Raw genomic sequence first — 21,829 nt, 5'->3', positions numbered from 1 at the left:
ATATGTTGAAAGAGATTCAAATTGTTGTGCGACAGCAGAAGCAAAGATCGAAAAGAACGGAAGCAATAAAGATTCAAACAAACAATAAAGAAAATCACACCGAGAAATTAGCGTGGTATGCTATCAACGTGATAGCCACATCCACCGGCAACGAAAATAAAACTTTCACTATAAATTGGGAGATTACAAGATGAACATGAGAAACCCGAACAATGGCTCTCCAAGCTTTTTATCTCTTAGTTTTACATTACTTTGTGTTTCATCTCTGACCCTAATTACAAGAGGGCTTTATATACTATACCATTAAATATAAAGAAATTAGGTTAAGAAAAACAAAGTAACCATAAAAAACTACTAAGGCAAAACTTGCAGCCCACGATAAAACTAAAAAAACTGACAAAAAAGCAAAGTCGCGACCTACGCCTTTCCTTCTTCCCGCGAGCTCGCGACCCACGACATATTTCCCTTCCCACAACACCAAAAATTCACAAAACAGAAACTTTTGCTTTAGTGCTCGTGATCTGCGACTTTCCTCGCAACCCCCGACCTTCTCCTCCATTAAACCAATAGTTTTCCGTTATTTCTCGCGAGACAATAGAACGTTTGCAATTTGTGGATCCTTCCCTCGTCTTAAATCGATCTTAGACTCGGTTAAAGTCACAACATCCCAAAAATCTCCACCTTAACTAGAACCCGCAATCAACAACTACCCAATCAAACCATAGTCAAACAAAACTATTCTCAAGCCCACAACCGATGCATAAGCTACGTATCCAAACGAGTGTCCAACCAAGACTCCCAAAAAGTCTCCAACAAAGACTCATTAACACCGACAAGTCTCCAACCAAGATTCATCCCGATAAGACTCCAACCAAGACCCATAACATACTTGTCTCAAAGTATAACTACTCATAACGCTCAACTAGCATCACAAGTCACTCATAATGCTTCACCTGCATCATGAATCCACGAGGCAAGCTCCACCTCGAGGTCGTATGCACCTCCATCTAGAAGCTCCCCCAACATCGTCCGGAAGTGCCTATGCTAATGAATCTAGCATAGTAAAGAATTCAATAGAACTGTCAGAACATCCTACCTTCTTTACCTCTATCTTCATGTATGTGCATTCTGAATAAAATCTAACTACATATATTGTTTCTCTGAACATCAAGTACCTGATCACTAAACAAACAATCACAGTACACAAAAGCCAATCAAGGTTGATAATAAAGAACCGTCACCGAGATCATAATACATAACGACTTCTTTGCTGCGGAAGTTAAAGTCATGTACCCCATCTTCATGATAAAACCAATCACTAAAGACCCCAAGTTCGACTACCAACTTAGTGAACACAACCCAAAATTTAACCAATGTAACAAAGAAGCTAACATCATTCCTGTACATAAAAACCACAACAACTGATCCAAGCAAATCGTAGAGAACACAAATTTCTACTTGCCAGTACTGCCACCAGGTTGAGTCACAAACCTGCAAATGACACTTCTAGCATGCGCAAAATAAGAACACATCACCTCATACTTCGAACACCGAATCGTATCTCTAGACATGTAGACTGAATAAGCCTCAAAATGAGGTGATATAATTAAGCTAAGTAACACTACCAATCTATACAACAGTTCCTACACTCTGTTCATACATAAAGTCATAGCACGCCATTACACCCACTCACTATACTCTACAACGTGCTCATAAGTTGGAGGTTCAAGTGACTCCACAAAAACGACTACCAACGTTGCTTCACTCACAACATTCAATGCATAACATTCCACACTTGTAGTAACAAAAACAACACTCCTTACAGCCAACTTATCATACTTTTTGATAACACATGTAGGCTTCTCTTGATACCCTTTAGATTGGCAGAATGTTTCTTATACTAAGTCCTTTAAACTATCCACAAAGATAAACATAAACAAGATATCAGAGTCAGAGAGATACTTAGGGAAATATCAACACCATCAATTTAGGGTCGAACAGAAATAGATGAGGGGTTAACCTCATACTCCACCTCAAACTCGGTACCACTATCACTATAACCAGCAGCTGCAAAACACACAACGACATACAAAAGCCCTAACTAAGCTCTACACATGAGATAACACGATACCCAACTGAGCCACACCACATACATATTGGTCACCTCTAATCCCGTGTGTAAAGCCCGATCGAACAAACTAATCTAGTATCTACTCAAAAACCAAGTATTAGAGGCCATGCATAAGGCTCTCCTTAACAAGGTTAGATCCGTTATTCCTATAACACCATTCTGTAATGGTGTTATCCCATAGATACGATCCTGCACAATACCTAACATACAAAACATAAAAAATCCTGAAAATGAACTGTCCAAATGTAGCCAACTAACCATCTTACCATACAAGAGGGAATGAACTTCAATGCTAATCTCACACCCGTGTTTAAACCCAAACATCCAATGCTTGTCATCCTTAACGTATGCATCCTTGACACACGTGTTTGAACCCAAACAATTGACAAAAACAAAAAGTCGCGACATGTGACTTTTCTCCCGTCTCGCGGCCCGCGACATTTTTCCTACGCGCGACTTCCAAAATGCACAAAATAGAAACTTTAGCTTTAGTGCTTGTAGTCCGCGACTTTCCTTGTAGCCTACGACCTGCTCTTCCACAAAACCAGTAGTTTTATGAAACTTTCTCGCAAGACAACACAACGTTAGCGATATGTGAATCCTTCCCTCATCTTAAACCGATCTTGGACTCGATTCAAGTCACAAAATCCCAACAGAAAGATTGTTTTGCCATTCACGGGTTTAGGAAGATAGAATGTAGAGTTAGTATGGTCACAAAAGTATGAGGATACTTTCATTGAATTGAAGTAGAAGCTGCTTGTTGCTCTAGTACTAGTATTGTCCGAGGAAAGAAAGGAGTATGTGGTATATAGCAAGGTTATTAGACCTGAGATACTAACTAAGATCGTTGAGCGAGTAGGATCGAAATCGGTAGAATCAAATCGTAGGATTCTATCCAACCTAGATGGGATAAGATGTTAGCTAATTTGAAACAGAACTTCTACTGGATGAACATGAAGAAAGATGCTAATAGCTTTTTAGCTCGATGTCGAGTGTATCAACTGGTTAAGATCGACCACTACTAATGCCTAAGTGGAAGTGAAAATCAGTAGGCATGAACTTTGTTGTTGGATTATCTCATTCTAGGTTGGGTAACAATTTTATTTGGGTAATGGTGGATCAACTCACAAAAACCAAAATGTTTATTCCTTCTAAGGTCATGTGGAAGGCAAAGTAGTTGGCTGATGCTTATGTTAGACAGGTGCAAAGACTTCATGGTGCACCAAAGAAAATAGTCACGAAATGGAAAATGAAATTTGTGGCCTGATTCTGGAGTAAGATATAGAGAGCATTTTGGAAAACACTTAATTATAACACCACATTTCACCCAGCGAAAAATTGTCAGATTGAGAGAACCATCCACACTATAGAAGATATATTGCAGGTATGCGCTCTTGATTTTCCGTGTTCTTAGGAGGAAAACTTACCTTTAGTAGAATTCTCCTATAACAATAGGCACAAAAGCAGCATAAGAATGGCTCCATATAAGACCTTGTGTTGCCAAAAGTGTAAAATACCATTATGTTAGGTTATCGGAGGACCCATTGTTACAATTAGGCATGAGATGATCAAAGAGACTATAGAGCAGCTTAAAGTTATTCAATGGAAAAAGGCTTGGGGTTTCTCCTTCATCCCTTCACTATGGAGGTGCTCACCGAGTACAATATAATCGTGTTCGAGTTCTATCCCAATGATTGGGGTTGTATAGTAGGTTTTATTATGAATTGTATGGCTATAGGTATAGAGTCGACTTTAACAGCATTTAGTACATATTTAGACTTAGGAAATGTACAGTGATACTAGTCTTTGGTTGGGTTACTTTCCAGCATAGGCGAGGATTTTTTCTAGTCAAGGGGCTGAAAGATAGTATGAAGTTTTTTAGGAAAGACATTGTTTTCTTATATCGTGTCGATTCATAGCCTATAAAGACGAGTCACGATGAACAACCTAACTTTGAATTCAACAACAATGTCCTTTAATGTAACTTAGATGTTGATCATAGAACATGCAACCAAGGTAGTAGAGTTAGGTGGCTTCAAGTCGATTTTGGTTCAGAGGAATTTTGCGGTGAACCTAGACCATCTTTGGAATAAGCTATTTTTCTCACTCCTAGGTCTTAGTCCGAAACATCAGGGTGAGCCAGTGTCATCTTTTGATTTATCAATTATAATCTGCTTTTGATCTCAATTGTTTCTCTAGTAGTTTTTACCTTTGAGGAGCTCGAGAGAAGATACCCAGAAATCATGAATTCTCTTAACTTTGCGTAAATAATGGTCGAGTCTCGTAAGAGGAAGGCTCAAACTGAAAAAACTCCTCTTCCCCAAACCCTTAGGTAACTTGAACTACTTGAATATCTTTAACTTTTAGCCATCTTACTGATATGTGATTGGTTGCTTCAGGATGGAGTAAACAAAGCGCCACTAGAAGACGTGGCTCATCCAGCTCAACGCATCGTACTTAAGGAAAGAAGCGGATCTGTAATAGCCTTATTTTTAAACCTCTTTTAATCTTAGCTTAAATAGCCTTGAGTATGGATTAGTGCTAGTAACTTATCTATTTATTTATCCTTAAGTGCCAAACATAAAGAGAGTTTAATTTTTAAAACTTGTAAGTTTGAATAAACTAAGTCTTGTTTTGTTAAATTTTCTAATTATATTTAAAGCAAAGATTTCAATGTACTTAATTTTATCAAAGTTAATTTGATTACTATAATAACATAAATTTCCTTCTAAATTTGGTTGATTTGATAAATATATTAATTTGGTTTATTATTTGAAAACTTTGTATTATTTGCAAATGACTTCATAAACTATGTTGACAAAACCTTATTTTAAGTTCTTTAATTATCTAAATAGAAAATATATTTATCTAAAAATAAAAGATTATGAAAAAGATTTTATAATGACATTATAGTCTTTTTGGTATTTAAAATAATTTTTGATTATGGTTTTATATTAGTTTTAAAGAAAATATATCATTTCCTAAAAACAAGTATTTCAAAATTTTGCTTGAAACTATTAGGTGACTTCTAAAATTATTTTAAAAGAGTAAATGAGTATATTTTGACCCCATATTTTACCATATCATCAACATGCATGTTATTGAATATACCAAACCACTAGATTGAGGTTGCTTGAGGTATAATTAAAGAAAAGAGTGTAGATTTTTACAAAGGTCAGGTTGAATGACAGTTTTTCAGGGTCTGAATGATACCCTAATTTACCTAAGCTATTCCCTATATAATTGCATGCTACCATTTGGAAACGTTTTCTAACACTCTAAGCTTTCTATAGGTACCTTACACGCCCTTATATCCCTCCAAAAATGAGAGATTTATCCTCATCTTTCTAACCCTTCATCTTAATAATTTCTGGCAGATTATATACCTTTAAGTAATCATCCTTTTTCTCCCAAATTCTCTTAATAAGTGCCTCATATTTTTATATTATAATATTTTAGACATCTTAAGCTTTCCATTTATAGCACACACACACATATAAAAGCTATATAAGCCCCTCATCTTCAAACAAACATTCAGAACTTGTTGTTCTTTTTGTTTGGTCAGCTATATACATGAACACAATTCGAAGTGTTTACTTATATTCCTCTTCATGCATGTATAAATAAACCTTATGGTGGTCTTGTACACAAAATTCCACATATTTTAGACCCAAGAATTGCATTAATTGGAGCATGAAAGATTATGTTTTGCCCTTAAACATTCCGAACAACTAAAAGTAAGTCAATTTCGAGCACCTTCTGTTTTGTAAATTTTCGACCATCTTATACTTATTTTAACACTATAGTTTGTTCTTAAGAAATAGGGGTCTTAGAGTTGTGAGAAAATTAGACACTTGAATCATTGGATTTAGAGTTTGGAGTTTAAAGTTAGAGGTTATGAGCATTTTAGTTAGACATGCCGAAAAGGGACTTATGATGGTGAGAGATGTGGAATTTAAGTTGAATGTGGAATTTATAATTAGAGTTAGTGATGAAGATAGAAAATAATCTTTATCTTTTCCTAAGCCAAAATCATCAACTTCTATAAGGTTCTAGTATTATTATTTTGGGAGCTTGGATTATTATTCTTGAAACCTTGAAGATTATTCTTAAAGCTTATCTTCTCTAATTTTGGAGTTCTAATTTCTTATTATTTCCATTGCATCCTTGGTGGCTTATGGTACACACATATTAACTTTCTTACTATGTGACATTTATATTATATTTACTTGATTATATGAAAGATATGACAATATCTTAGATTAATTAAATTTTATCTTGCATGTTCACTTAAAGTAAGAATAACACATTTTTTGTGTTAAAAGTAAAAAAAATAAAGTGTTTATTATAAGTTTAAGTACATGCATGTTATAAATTGAAAATTTATTATATTTTTATAAATATTAATGTTAGAAATGTTATTTATATGTTCATAATATAAATTTTCAAGTATTGTGATTATTATCCGAAATTGGTATTAAATTAAAGTCACAAAAGAAAATATATAAATCTGAAAATTTTTCATTTATATGATATTATTGATGGATATATGTTTTATTATGTGTATTTTTACTTTAATGTTCATGCATGTAAATTTTATGAATTTTTATTATGTAAAAATGTGTAAAATGCTGTTTTGTGATGTTTTTGTGAAGTTTTTGTTGTGAATAAATTTTGTGTGGGCTTAGGAACTTTAGGAGTATATTTTATATGAACTTTACAGTAGATAAAAGTTAGAAAATAATTTAGGTTCATTTTCATAAAATTATTTCATTAAAATGGTCATTTATGGAATTTTAAGTAATAAAATACATCCTAATTTAGTAAAGGGGGTTAAATATATTATTAATGGATAAAATAGTTAATAAAATCATATTATTATGTCTCCTATAAGTTTGAACCAGAATATAAACTTTTGGTATTTTTCTATGAATTTTTACTAAGTGTTTGGCTACTTATCGGTGAAACAGAAAAATGGTCATAGGCTCGTTTTTCTTGAACTTTTTGATCTAAAAATCACTTCATATAGCTTCTAGACCTCAAATATATTTTTATATTATTTTTACTGCTTATTGTGGATTTTTAATTAATTTACATGTTTAATCGATGCAAATTACTTATTAAATATTACAAAAGTTTTCCTCAAGTATTATAAGTTTATATGGTCTTGTAAGGAACTTATATAGCCCCTAGAACCTTGTCATAGTTTTTAGAATTTTATTTATTGGGAATCTCTTAATTATTGAATTAGCAAATATGTTCACTTTTCCTAAAAAGTGTTGACTTGGAGTTTGACTAGACTAGGGTTGACTAATAACAATGTGAAATAGATAACATGGAGTCTTATTTGAACTTATGTGTACTTGGATGAATGACTCTGATAGTAAGGAAATGTCGAACCACGGATCGACGTGTAATCCGGCGCCCGTGTTTCCCAGCACATAGAAATGCGGGGTTAGACAGGGGGACCGAAAGAGTCTCATCTTGTAGAAGCACGAGCATAAAAATTGATGGAGTGATGGCTCCCATCACAGTTTGAGTTTGGAATATGTTTGTCCTCTAGCCAGACCCTTACATATATCAGAAAGTCATTATTATGTGTGTTTTGCAAAATGTGATTTTGGGTCTAAGTAGATCCATTGGAGGATTATAATATTTACCAAGTGTAGGTGACTATAGTAAATATAGTATTTACATTCGTGTGATGAATGTGAAAAATTGTTGGAAGTATTCAAGAACTTAGAATGAGAAACGAGAACCGAGGAACTTAAAATCAAGTTTTGAAATGTACTTTGCATATCTTGTGAATATATTATGAAAATCATAGTATTACATTGTTGAGGAGTTTGTACTCGGTGTTAGGCACTGATTTCGATTCAAACGGTTGTCATCCGTATCATGGATGACAGTATTTTGCAGGAAGATATAACTCAGGATTTCTATCCAGGCCGCAACATTTATTTTCTTTATCGAGGATTTAGCTGCATTCTATTTTACTTGGTGACTTTGATGATTATGGTGTATTTATGCTTTTAGTATGTTTTGATAAAACAATATGTGTATTATGTTTTCAAACGGTTTTAAATTTTAATGGATTTTAGAAGTTTGAAATTTTAGACTTTCACGTTATATATTGTAAACATTATTATTAGTGTATACTATAAACCGAAACTTTTGCGCATGTTACAGGTGCTCTTTTAGCCCATTCGCCGAAAAGACAAAAAACCCTCCTGCTAAAGGGGGCAAGTGTAAAGGGAAGGTCATTAGTGCGCCGATAGAGAAGGCTGCTCCAGCTTCGGGGGAACTAGAGTACGAGATCACTCATCGGGATACAGGGGTGGTTTATTGCTCTGAATCGACGTTCTCCGACCTTTCTCTAAAGGAACTGAGGGTCAAGTGGAGAAGGGCCATGGGATAGCTAATGAGCGGTAAAGATCTGGCTCGATTAGGATCGACCCCCGCTAAGACTAGGGTGAACGAGATTCTTGCCCTCCAAGCTGACGTACATCACTTCTTTAACTTGGTACTTTTTTTTTATTGAAACTTGTATTCGGCTTTTGACTTTTAACTCTTTTTGACAAATGAACATTCGTATAATACGAAATCACCACATCACACAATTCATAGGGTAAACAAGTTGAATGCCAAGTTGTTCACCAAAAATGATCAATTCATAAACCTGACCCAAGAAAACAAGGGTCTTCGCCACTCCTTGGACGACATCCATGAAAGGTGTCGGTTCCTCAAAGAGGTGCTGCTCGTCAAGGAGAAGCAATTGTCTTGAAAAAAAGGATAGCCAAGCAGTGGCTGGACACCAAGGAGGGTAATCAGTTCATCGTCCTTTTGGGGGCCGACACAATCAGTCAAGGCATGCGGGTCAAAGAGCTGATGTTCGAGTTTTCTCATGAAAAGTTATAAGCCACTCCAGATTGGTAAGCCTTTTTCGAAGAGGCTGATGTTGAATAGAACTGCGCCACTCATCAAGCCACTGAAGAACTAAAAGAAATTTCAGATGTTGGGCCTGATGAGGAAGATGTTGCTGACCGGGCCGAATGGGAGAAGATCTTGCCTGAGGAGGTTGAGGCGAGGTTTAGAAATATAGACTTTTCTCAGTATGATATTTCTATTCTTTCAAGGCTACCGACTCTAATTTTTTACCCTTTCTCTACCATGCTCCTGATCCCTAAAACTTCAGAAAACCCGACGGCCAGACGTCGGATCCCGACGAGGAAGATCTCGATCCCCTGTTTAGCATGAAGAAAAAGATTGATTTGATGGTTTGAAGAAGAAGAAGACATCAAGAGCCGAATTGAAATAACTAGACTTTTTTCAGGGATCCAACCCAAATACCCTTTGAAACTTGAAATCAACGAGCCTCTTTGGCCGACTTTGAAAACAAGTTTAAGAAAACTTGAAATTCTACATGAAATAGCTTTGAAAAAAATTCCCCAACCCTTAGAAAATGCTCCTAATGAATCCAACCTAGCGTGTTTATCTTTCTTCTTCCTTTAATCCAAGGAGTGCAGATGTCCGAGGCTCTAATGAATCGTTGTACAATGTTCCTTAGAAAATTTACATAGCATTGCTTCACATGTTGTACTCACGGTCATATGGTCTTAGTATGATGCGATGTGTTTCATTGGGTCATCAGATCCATCGAATGACTTAATCGCGGGAACCTTTTCAACTTGTTCCGGTTAGGAACAAATAATATACGTGCAGATAACAGGATTTTGAAAATTACAGGGGCTGAATAGGAATCCTCTCTTCCCAACTCTTCTTGACGAAGGAGGTTGTGGTATAATTCTTCCTGCTGAATATCTTTTCCTTTCTTCTTAAAGTTGAGGAAAGTTCTAACATCTTCTTGCTCCTTATGTTTCCTTCTATTAGTGATATGTCTAACATCAAATCTTCAATGTTTAGGGGCCCGGCTAGGATCCTGATTCATCAGCTCCTTTAGAATCCGATAATGATTTGAGGCGGAGGCATTACATTGGCGGCAGTTCCCAAGGGTTAGTTGTTGGGACATTTTTTCATTAACATATCTCTAATTTTGGGTTTTTTTCTTAGTTGTCCACAATATCTTCGACCGGAAATCTTATCCTGTTGTTGGTTGTATTGTACATTGAAAGACGGAATTGCGTTCGTCTGTCTCTGGACTGTCTGCTTAATATTTTGCTGGAGGATTTGCTGAAGATTTTGTAGAGGCCGACCAGCTTGTTGGATGGACTTTTGAAATCAGGCAGTGATGGAAGTAGTTAAGGCATCCAGATCTTGCCTCGTGACAAAGTTGACATGTGGATTTGGATTCACATTTGGCTCTTCGTCATGGACCGAATTGACAGAGTAATGTTCAGAATGCCTGGTGTTAGCTCAGTTGTTTATCTTAGAATTCATAGCTTTTGGTTCTGACTACGAATTTTAAGTGTCATCGCCCTCCCCACAAACAACCTTAAATGTTTCACTTAAGAAACTAGTGCGAAACTTGAATCGGAAGGGAAAGGCTCTTTACGAAAGGATTCTGCTCTTCAATGTCCCGAATGGAAGATGATGGGTTCTGACACCAACCTACAAAACGAACAAATTTACTTGTCCAAGGGTTGTTTCCTAAAAAGCCCTTCCGGCGCTCAAGTCAGTGGTCGGGATTATGAAACAAGAATCGAATACAAAAGTGATTAAGGAAATTGTGGTTGGAAAGCAACCTGATTTGGCAATAAATGAGGATATTTATAGTGGTGGTTGGTTTGGTTTTAGGTCATCGAGGGGTATTTTGGTAATTTTACACTTGAAAATAGGCCTTCAGAGGCTCTGGTTAGCCTTCTTGGGCATTGGGCTTGTTGACTTGGCCCATCAAATTGTGGGCCTTTTGACCCTATAATAGTAATGAAAATAAATGTTATCCTATATAAGAGGATAATTTAATATGCATTAATATTACAAGTATCTTTATGGTGGTTAAAATTCCATAATGTTTATCAATTAAAATATTAATACTAGTTTGTAATAATATTTTTTGGTATATTTATTTTGATCCATAAAATAGAATTTAATGGTATATAGTTTATTCAAAAAATATATGGAACAAGTTTGTTACTCCAATATTTAATAACTATAAGAAAGTTATAAGTATCTACTTATAACCTTCAAATAAAGTATCTACTTGTAAAATTGAGTCCTTTAGGACATGTATATTATCAAGTGATGATAATTTGATAATGTTTATAATTAAGTGTATTATGGTAAAATGCCATCATATTGCTCAAACGCACAACCTAGTGTAAGGGCTTATCGTTAATGGGTTCATAATTCTTGATTATGTAGGTCTAATTGGTTTATTAACCATGACTAAGAATTCAATTAAACATGCATCAATTACAATTAGATTATGTCAACCAAAAAATCAAAAGGAAAGTCCAATTCACACACGATAAAAGTCGTATTTGGAATTCAATGTGGTGTATTTGTAAACAAAAAGTGCTAATGACCAAAAGTTTCTTTGTACCATGATGAACGAAGAAGTCTTCCATAAAAAGTTCTCAAGGACAAAAGTAGAAAAGCTCTTGGTAAAGTATCCAATCACGGGGATATTTTATACGTAAGGAGAATCTACCTTATAAGTTTGAAGTGTGACCATTTCAAGTAGTCAAGATTGGCATAGAGACAATGATGAACTTATAAATAGATACGGACACGACCATTATAATGTGTCACAGTAATGATGTTGTGTCATTTGTTTTATGTGTACTTCTTCAAGTGGTCAGGAATTAGCTTTGTTATGTGATTCAAATCTATAGGAATATCATATTTAGCTCGATCATTTTTAAAGTATGTTGTAGTAGGCATTAATTCAATTCATAGGGACACTAGTGTTGATGTTTGAAACAAGATTATCGAAACAGTTTTGTAAGGATAAATACTCATAGAGGAAGTTGCGTGTGGGAGAAAGCATGATCGATCTGATTTTCTCTCTTCTCTTAAGAATACTACATTTTTGTTTTCTCTTCTTTGCATGAATAATATTCAAAGAGATTTGCAAATTATTTGTTTATTATTTGATTTCATAATCTGAAAAATACATAACCATTTCATTCTATTCACTTTGTACTAAGTGTTTAGTGTTTCTTATTTGTATCTATTTGTGAATTTCACTTTTATCCCAAGTATATTTGTGGGAGAAATATCACAGAAGGAAAGTTCACATACGCCTACAACAAGTATTAAGTTTCGGAATGACATGTATTGTTGCAAACTAATCTTCAAATTACGTCCATTTTGATGATCAATAGACCAAAGAGTTTCATTGACATCCATACAGGGAAATAGAAATTTGTTCTTTGTAATTTGTATTGTATTTGCATTATATCACTAATAAACACTTACGATCAAGGGATTGTAACATAAATCCATCGATCAGTTGAATGACTGAATCTGGTGAAAGTGGATTCATAAGTTTATTTTTCATTTGAAACATTGGCAGTCCAAGAAAAATAATACTCCCTCCTATTCATCTTAAGTGTCTCATTTACTTTATGCATTTTATTCGATGTATTTATTCAATCCTTAATATATCTAATTATGTATAATTAAAAATTATAAAAAATTAATATGAATAAACTTTACATTAAAACGAATCAAATAAAATTTCATATGACTATGTTTTAACTTATAGATTAATAATAAAATACAATTTAAAAGTGATAGATAAATATTGTCCCAAAAGTAAATGGGACACCTAAGATGAATAGGAGAGAGTAAGAAATCAATTAATTAAGTTAAATTCATGATTTTATAGTTTTAAAACATAATAATTTTTTATTAGACTTATACACAAGACCCACACAAGTGGAAATTTGACTGCACATAAATCCAATGAGGTTCCATTTCAAAACTAATTGGTATTAAGAAGAGTAGTCCATCAAGTATATATATGTTAGTCAACCTTTATTTAATTTTTCAAATCACACAAAGTTATTATGTTCAACAAATATGTAGCATAAATTAATCAATATAATAACTTGAGTATTGTAAAAATAAGATGAAAGAATACTATTTGATATTAGAAAATCAATAATAATAAGTTTATTTTAAATTATTTTTAACTTTTACACGGCTGAAATAAACTTATTTTATCGATTTTAAAAATTTTTCTTATTTTATAATGACTAAAGTTATATTGATACGTGATAACCGAAAAAAATAGAATCTAAAGAAACATATATATAAATATAATTAGATATTAATTTTATATAATAAAAACAAGAGATAGAAAAGATGTTTGTTATGGACATTAAGGATGGACCAGCAAAATATTTTCTCCTATACTTTGGACATCAAGCATTAACCAACAAAGAATATCTTTTATTCAGAATTATACAATCCATAATGACTAAGATTATACTCCACTAAATATGAATAATAATACATGGCGTTACAATTGGGATAACACCATCGGGATGCACTTATAAATGTTTGCCCATTTGCTTTGATCAATCAATTGACAAAAGTAGATACTCATAATAATGGTGTCTTATCTAATCAAATCTAATTAATTTAAATCTAATAAAAATTCAATAACTTGTACAACTATGATAAAGATTCTTTGCTGACTTAATAATATCCACCTTATTTCTTTCGTCTTGTCAAATAGCTATATTTTTGTATTTTTATTTGTGTATTAGAATTCCTATTCTTTTTTAAAAAATTACCTAGAATAATATAATATTTTTTTTGATTTTGCTATAATAATCTCACTTATTGATTAATCATGAATTATCTAAATTTTATAGAGTATTTGCCTAAAATAAACCTGACAATTAAATGACTTGCTATAGTAAGTTTTATATTTTTTTCCTAATTTTTTTCATTCAAAATTTTTTATTAAAAAAAATGTAAAAAAAAATTTCTGATTTTTTTATATCAAAATTTTTCTCTAATTTTACATTAAATTTCATATTATTTTTTTTGGTAAATTGCCTATTATAAGTAATCACTTGTACCATTATAAAAAGCGAGAACTTTAAAACGGTAAGTGAATAAGTAATCACTTTAAGGTTATATGCAGTGGCGAAACTTGAACAAAAGTTTAGGAGGGGCGAAGTTAACAAAAAAAATTAATTGAATTCTACTAAAATATAGCTAATCAATACAACAAAAAATCATAACGTAAATTTTGAAATAATGTAAAGCTCAACAATATTTTAGCACTTTAAAATCATTTATAATCTCATTGACAATATATGTTTTTTTTATTTGTATCTCTATGTATATGTAACACCCCGTAATTTATCGGGTTTAAAAATAAAATAAAATATAATAAAATAAAGTATAACAAAATAAAATAAATAAGTAATATTAAAATAAAATAAAAAAGTTAAGTATAAGAAATAAAGTAACTTCAATTTTAGCGGTAACGAGTTTTATCGCGTACGATGTTATCGCGTGACGTTTCTTTGTTGTTTTAACAATAATATAATAATTACTTAATTAATTAACAAAAAAAAATATATGTGTGGGAGGTGAAGGGTGGCCGGTTGGTGCTTGGCATGGGAGGAGTTTGTAACTCCTCTCACAAGTGAGCATTATGAGCATTTGGCACATTAAGTGAATTATCTCCTTAACAATAATATGATATTTTAGAGTCTCTGCCGTGAAATGTTGCAGCGGAAGGAGAGGGAAAAATTTGAGGAAGAAGAAGGAGATGGGCCGTGAGAGAAGAGGGAAGCTAGGATCGTAAAAAAATACTATGATACCATGTAATTAGATGATCGTTACCCTTCATTGATTTGGCTATCAGTATTAATATACAAACTACCAAGATAAACTCGACAACCATTAGCTCTATTCTAGGCTGGGATTATGCTAGGAGATATACACTTGCTAAACTTGATTATATACCATAAATACAAATTCAAAGAATATATTTATAATATATTCTAACAGAGAGTGAATATTTAAGGGGATAAAAAACACAAATTAATATAACAAAGCTATTTAGAAATGCAAATGAAGTTATTGAAATAATTGTGATAGAGGTAGAATGAGAGAAAATAAAAAACGATGAATAAAAAAGAGGTTGATTTCCCTCATTAGGAGGTAAAGAATTTCCCCACCCTCCTCTAGGATAAATTTGTACCCCAAAATAAGGAAACTAATTGCTATATTCTCTGTTTTTCATTTCCTTCTAACAATCAAATCTCTTTAATCATTTATCTAATTAACTTTGTTATTCTAATTTGACTTTTATTTACCCCATAAATATTTACTTTCAATTTAAGCGACCCCTTATAGTGAATAAATATACTGTTTTTTTATCCTATCAAATGAAGGGGGCATGGATTACGGGCAGTTGAAACCATAAATAATTTACAACCATTAATTAGCATAAATTACAAAAGATCAAAAAGTAAAATCATTACCTCATCAAAATAAATTTGTATAAATATAGACTTAAATACAAGAATAAAATAGTTAATCAAATAAATAAGAATTAGAAATTATTGAAAAGCCGGTGAAAATGACAAAGAAAAACATAGTTGAATAATACTCATACGAAACATTCATCAAATGTATTTTTTTCTCGTTCTTGAAGACTTATCATTCACGTGTGAAACATTTATAAGAAGTGGTTTCAGTTTAGTCCTCATTCATCATAAAAAAAAATACAAATACTAAATGAATGAGTTCTACAAAGTACACATTTTGTTTAAAGAATCTAATAATTCATCAATAATAATATCATCGGACATCTACAACAGAACAAAAACCGAATAAATACTTATTAATTTAAATCAAACAAATTTTTATATAGAAAGAGTCACAATTATTATAAAAAAGATCTAATATTGAAAATTTTCTTCTATCATATCACTATTTGATACAACTTCCTATAAAGAATATTTAAATCTGATATGGCTTCGAAATAAAAATAAATTTGATGCTAAATTATGACAATTATTACCATTTAAAGAATCCTTTAACAACCAATACCGTCCTTGGTTTTTTCCCATATCTCAAATAGAAAAGACAAGATAACGATTTGAAGGAATATTATATTTGAAATTTTGATTCCAATTATATATAATTGAATCGACAAATTCATTTTGATTCCTATTATATATATATGTATAATTAAATTCACTAATTCTCAATTAAAATAGTTTTATGGTGAGATTATCTTTTATAGGCTGACTCAATATATATTTTTTGTTTTAAAATGATTAGTAATATAACCTTAAAGTAATTATTTTCAATTTAAAATAATCACTTTTTATTGTTGTAAATTGATCATTTATAATTTTAAAGTGATAATTCATAATCTTAAATTGATCACTTAAAAAAATAGATTCACTATATAAATATAATACAACGCTTTCACACAAAATAAATTACAATTTGGAAATTTATATGATCAATAAATAATGTTAGCCAACCAAATTATAGAGTAGATGTAGCTATGTGATTATGTCTAGTTGTCAATGTTTAGTATGTGTGAAGCAATATATAGACACATGCTAAGTCATACGACCATGCACCGACGTTAAAAACTGTTGAATTATTGTTACGCGTTCTTTCTCAATTAGCAATCTCCTTTGTTTGAGTTATTTTCCACGTTTTTTTAGGCCCTTATGTTTCACATTTATTTTTGGTATTTTCTTACCTATAATCATTTATTAATAATTGAATATCATCAAAAAATAGCAAGGCATTACTCTATTATTGTCATGAGTTAAATTATTGCATTTCTAAAATTTAGTATTTTTATTAGAAGTATATCTACTCATGAATCACTTAGATTTAAAAGTGTAACTACATTGCATAAATACATATTGTTTTGAAAACAACCGATGAACAAATATCCATCTATAAAGAAAGGATAAACGTAATTTAAAAGTTATGTGCCACTCATGCATAGAGATGGACAATGATTCAAGACCCTACCGGACCCTTTTAAGTTTTACTCATTTTTAAGGCTAAGGGTCTATCTTTTTTAGAGTCTAAGGGTCTGAGTCTGAATTCGAATTTAGGTCTAATATATAATTATAAGGTTTTGGATCTAGATAGACTCGAATTGAACCCTTAGACTCGTAGACCCTTTTAAAGGTTGAATAGTATAATTAATTGCAGCCATTTAAATCATTCTGCTACGGTGCTTCCCTCTTATGCTCCTCTCCCGCCCTCAAAGATTCTAACAACTTTTTCAGCAATCTTTAAAACTCAATTTTAGTTTAAGGTATTTTTATTTGCCCCTTTTTTTCTTATTTTTTTTTCAATTAAAACATGAAGAATTTTAATCTCTAGGTCATTTTTTTTTAATCTGAAATTCTTTATCCTCAATATTTATTCAATTTAAGATTTTTGATATAAATTTTACTTTTTTATAATTTTAAATTCATTCTCAAAACCTTGTAAATTTTACTTTATGATTTAAGGTATTTTTGCTTTTTTATTTTCACTTGATTTTTTATTTCTAAATTTGTTTTCAAAAATTTGTTTTCAAAATATTAAAAATTTTCATTATTGAAGTTACTGATTTCTAAAGTTTATTTTATTTACTCTATGGTTAATGGTACAAAATTTGTCATTTTTTAACTAATTTGTAAAGTATCAGATACAGAAGAATATTATTAGCATTAATATGTTCAAGAATATGGGTATGGATGTTGAAGTATATAGAGATTAATATGTTCTTTTTAGGTTCAGATTTACGTTTGGATTGACCTTAAACCCTAAGGATTTAAGTATAGATTCAGTTTTTAACCCTTAAAATTAGGATCCTAGTCTGAACCCAACCTTAAAGTTAGATCTAGGTAAGAAAAGGGTCCAAACTCAACTCATTCTCTAAAATGCTCATTCCTTCTAATGGATCATCTTTGTGGTTAAAGATTTTTCTTTCAACTCTTTGATAGACGTTTAATTTTCACTGTCTACAGACTCATAAATTCCCCCTCTCATTCTCTGTCTTATTATCTCTACTACTAAATCAATTTTCTTCGTCTCTAATATATTGTCTACAATGGCTATAATGGGCAATTTCAATTTGTTTGTATGTATTCGAATATTTGACATTTTAAGAAAATATATATTTTACCAAAATGTCCTTGATTGATTAAAAAAATACTAATTTATTCTTGATTAATTTTTACAAAAATCATGTTTTTTAGGCGATGTTTAGAACAACTGATTTTTACTAATTCAACTAATTTTTACTAGTTGAAACTGATTTTAACTAAATAAAACTAAGTTTTACTAAATGAAACTAAGTTTTACTAATTGTAACTGATATTTAGTTATAAAAATTATAAGTAAAATTTTATGGACTATAACTGATTTTTACTAAATTTTACTAATTATAACTAATTTTTACTAATTAAAATTGATATTTAGTAATTAAAACTGATTTTTACAAATTAATTATATTTTAAAGTGTTTTATACATGACCTTATTTGATTCTTGAAATTATTAAATGATCTCATCCTCACTAAGAAAGTTTTGAAGCTTTCCTTTTCTCTCCATTTCTCTTCAACTTTCCTACTTATATTACTCCCTCCTATTTTTTATAATTGGGACATTTGGGGAGGGAAAAGGTAGATAGATGAGGTCCACCAAAAAGGTAGTAGTTGGAATATTTTAAGTGATTGGATTAATTGATAATGATAGATAGAATTGAATTTTGGAGGAAAAATTGGGTTTTACATTTCTAATAAAATTAATTGACAATAATAAATTTTTGAGTTTTTTAATTAAGCATAAAAATACTTAACTTAAATTACAAAAAATTACATAAACTAAATTACACATTATAGATTGAAAAAATAAACTAAGTCTTCAATTCTTCCTTTATTTCTTCAATGTTTTTTGAATGGCAACCGAAAACGAACAACCCTCTCGCCACATGTGCATGCGAATATTAAATCTTTCATTGACTTCAGATTTAAAAAAAACACGATATGCATTTAGTATTCCAAATTGATTAAATTAGCTACAAAAAATGAACATTTTGATTTTGAAACAAAGCCATCAAATACTAGAATCAACCATGACACAAAGAACAGCAAGTCAGTAACATCATAGACAAAGAGGCGCCAATTCCACACAGGAAGCAAGAGTAAACAAAAACCCAAAAATTTTAGATTGGCGCCAAGTAAGAGAACAGAACCAACAATTAGCAAAATTTAGAGGTGCCAATTACAAATCCAACACATACAACAGCTATATAAGGAGAGCATTAAATAAAGAATAAATCATCACAAATTAATTTCCACCAACCAAAATTCAAGTACAACCATGGTAAAAACAAAAGAGCTAGATAATTTTAGTAGGAAGCAAATAATGCATGAACTTTTATTGTCAGTCAACAGTAAAGGGAAGCCAGCACACGGGGTCATCAATGACATGGCAAAGAAGTACGGTGTGAGTAGGAAGACTACAGGAAGGGTATGGGAACAGACAAAGTACCAACAACAAAATCAATTTCCAATAAATGTCAACAGTAAGAAGAAAGGGAAGAAATCAAGGACTGGGATTCCTTTGATGACACAAAGTTCGAGGGACTTGAAAAAGCGAAAAAGACAAGTCAAACCGCAGTTGCAAGGGCCCTGGGGGTTTAACCAAAGCATAGTTTGGAGATGGAAAAAGAAGAAGTACATTCGAAAGCACACCAATACAATCAAACCATTGCTTGATGACAAAAATAAACTCGACGGGTTAATTTTTTGTCTTATAAGTTGCATTTTAGATGAGCACACAAGCAATTTCAAGTTTAATGACATGTTAAATGTAGTGCACATAGATGTAAAGTTGTTTTACCTCACTAGGACACAACAGATATGTTATCTCACACCCGGAGAGGTAGAGCCACATAGAGAAATCCAATCAAAACGATATGTGCCTAAGATAATGTTTATGTGTGCTGTTACTAGACCAATCTTTTCTAATGAAGGTGAGCTGATTTTTGATGGAAAGATAGGCATATTTCCTTTTACACACGAAGTGCCAGCACAAAGAAGTTCAAAAAACAGGAAGAGGGGAGAATTAGAGACCAAACTCATACAATCAATCACTAAAAATCACACGAGAGATATAATTGTGCACAAGATACAACCAACAATTAGAAGTAAATGGCCAACACATTTAAGCAAAACGATATACATTCAACAGGACAATACTAAGCCACACATTTTAGATGATGACATAGTGTTTAGAGAGGCAACAACACTTGATGGATTTAGTTTCCACTTAGTGCAACAACCTCCTAACTCACCAGATATGGATGTGTTAGACTTAGGATTTTTTAGGTCAATACAAGCATTGCAGCATCAAAAATCAGCATACAATTATGCACAGTTGATTAAGACAGTGAATGCACCATTTGAGAGTCTACAACCAAATGCGTTGAAGTTTTTATGGATCACTTTACAAGCATGTAAAGTTGAGGTTATTAAGAACTTAAGTGGTATAGATCATCACATTCCACATATGAACAAAACAAAGCTTGAAAGGGAAGGGAGACTTCCACATTGTTTGGGGGTACGAAGGGAAATTATTTATGAGGCACTTCGTTATTTGGACACAAAGGTGGATCGAAGTACATTTGAGGTCATCTTATTTTACTTGGGAATCAAAGATGAAAATTTTTTTCATCAACAATAATTAACAACAACACCAACAGAAACACCAGCAATAACAGAAAAACCATCACCAACAGAAAAAGTAGCACCAATAGAAAAAACAGCACCAACAGAAATACCAGCAACAACAGCAACACCAGTACCAATAGAAACAACAGCACCAACAAAAACACCAGCAACAATAGAACAACACCTACAAAAGAGGAAACAGCAACAACAGAACCAACAATAGTAGTATGAACACAAATAGCATGTATATATGATAGACATGAGTATACTTTTGGGTTAAATGTTTATACTCACTTTTGGGTGAACTATGTTAGGCAAATGTTTAGGTGTAAACATGATGTAGCAAAAAAATCATCAAGTTGTTTAACCATAAACATTTAAATGAAAATGGCAGCTTTAATAATTTATTGATGGCTTCAAAAACAAAATCAAAAAATTCATTTCAGAGAACAAAATGTTCTCAACACAGATACCCCATAAACCATAGTAATTGCCTCCTGAATCTGGTAAGAACATAGCCTCCTAAACATGATGTTTGGTAGCTTATAAACTGAAAACCCTAGATTGGTGGCAAAATAAGTTGATTTAGGGTTTTTGTAGCGATAATCAAATGTTTACCCTTAGAAAAAATCATAGGGCAAAAAATTAGAACACTAACACAGACATGCATACCATAAAAAACACATACACAAAATCATCATAAGTCAAAAAGCAAAGATGTATCCAACATCAAAATCAAACACCAAATCATCATCATCCAGTGATTCTTCATCTGAGGAAGGGAACAAGTTCTCAATATAAAGATCTTGCAGATCTAGTTGTAAGTCGAACAAACACCCCAATTTCTTCATCCTCAGAAGTTAAAGTTCTTCCCTAGTTAGGATCCGTTTCAACAGAGCTCGTGGGAGATGGAGGAGCTCGATTGTAGAAGTCAAACCAAGGATTAAGAGGAATAACTAGATAAAGACAAGAACTTAGTGACTCCATATTCGAAAACCCAGAAGCATACACAAAAATACCCAGATCTGAAAAACCCCTAAACGTTTTAGGGTTTCAATTGAA

The sequence above is a fragment of the Amaranthus tricolor genome, chromosome 3, assembly GCF_026212465.1.
Source record: "Amaranthus tricolor cultivar Red isolate AtriRed21 chromosome 3, ASM2621246v1, whole genome shotgun sequence".
Taxonomy (NCBI): Eukaryota; Viridiplantae; Streptophyta; class Magnoliopsida; order Caryophyllales; family Amaranthaceae; genus Amaranthus; species Amaranthus tricolor.
The sequence above is the reverse complement of the archived record's forward strand: the minus strand, read 5'-3'. Positions refer to the sequence as shown.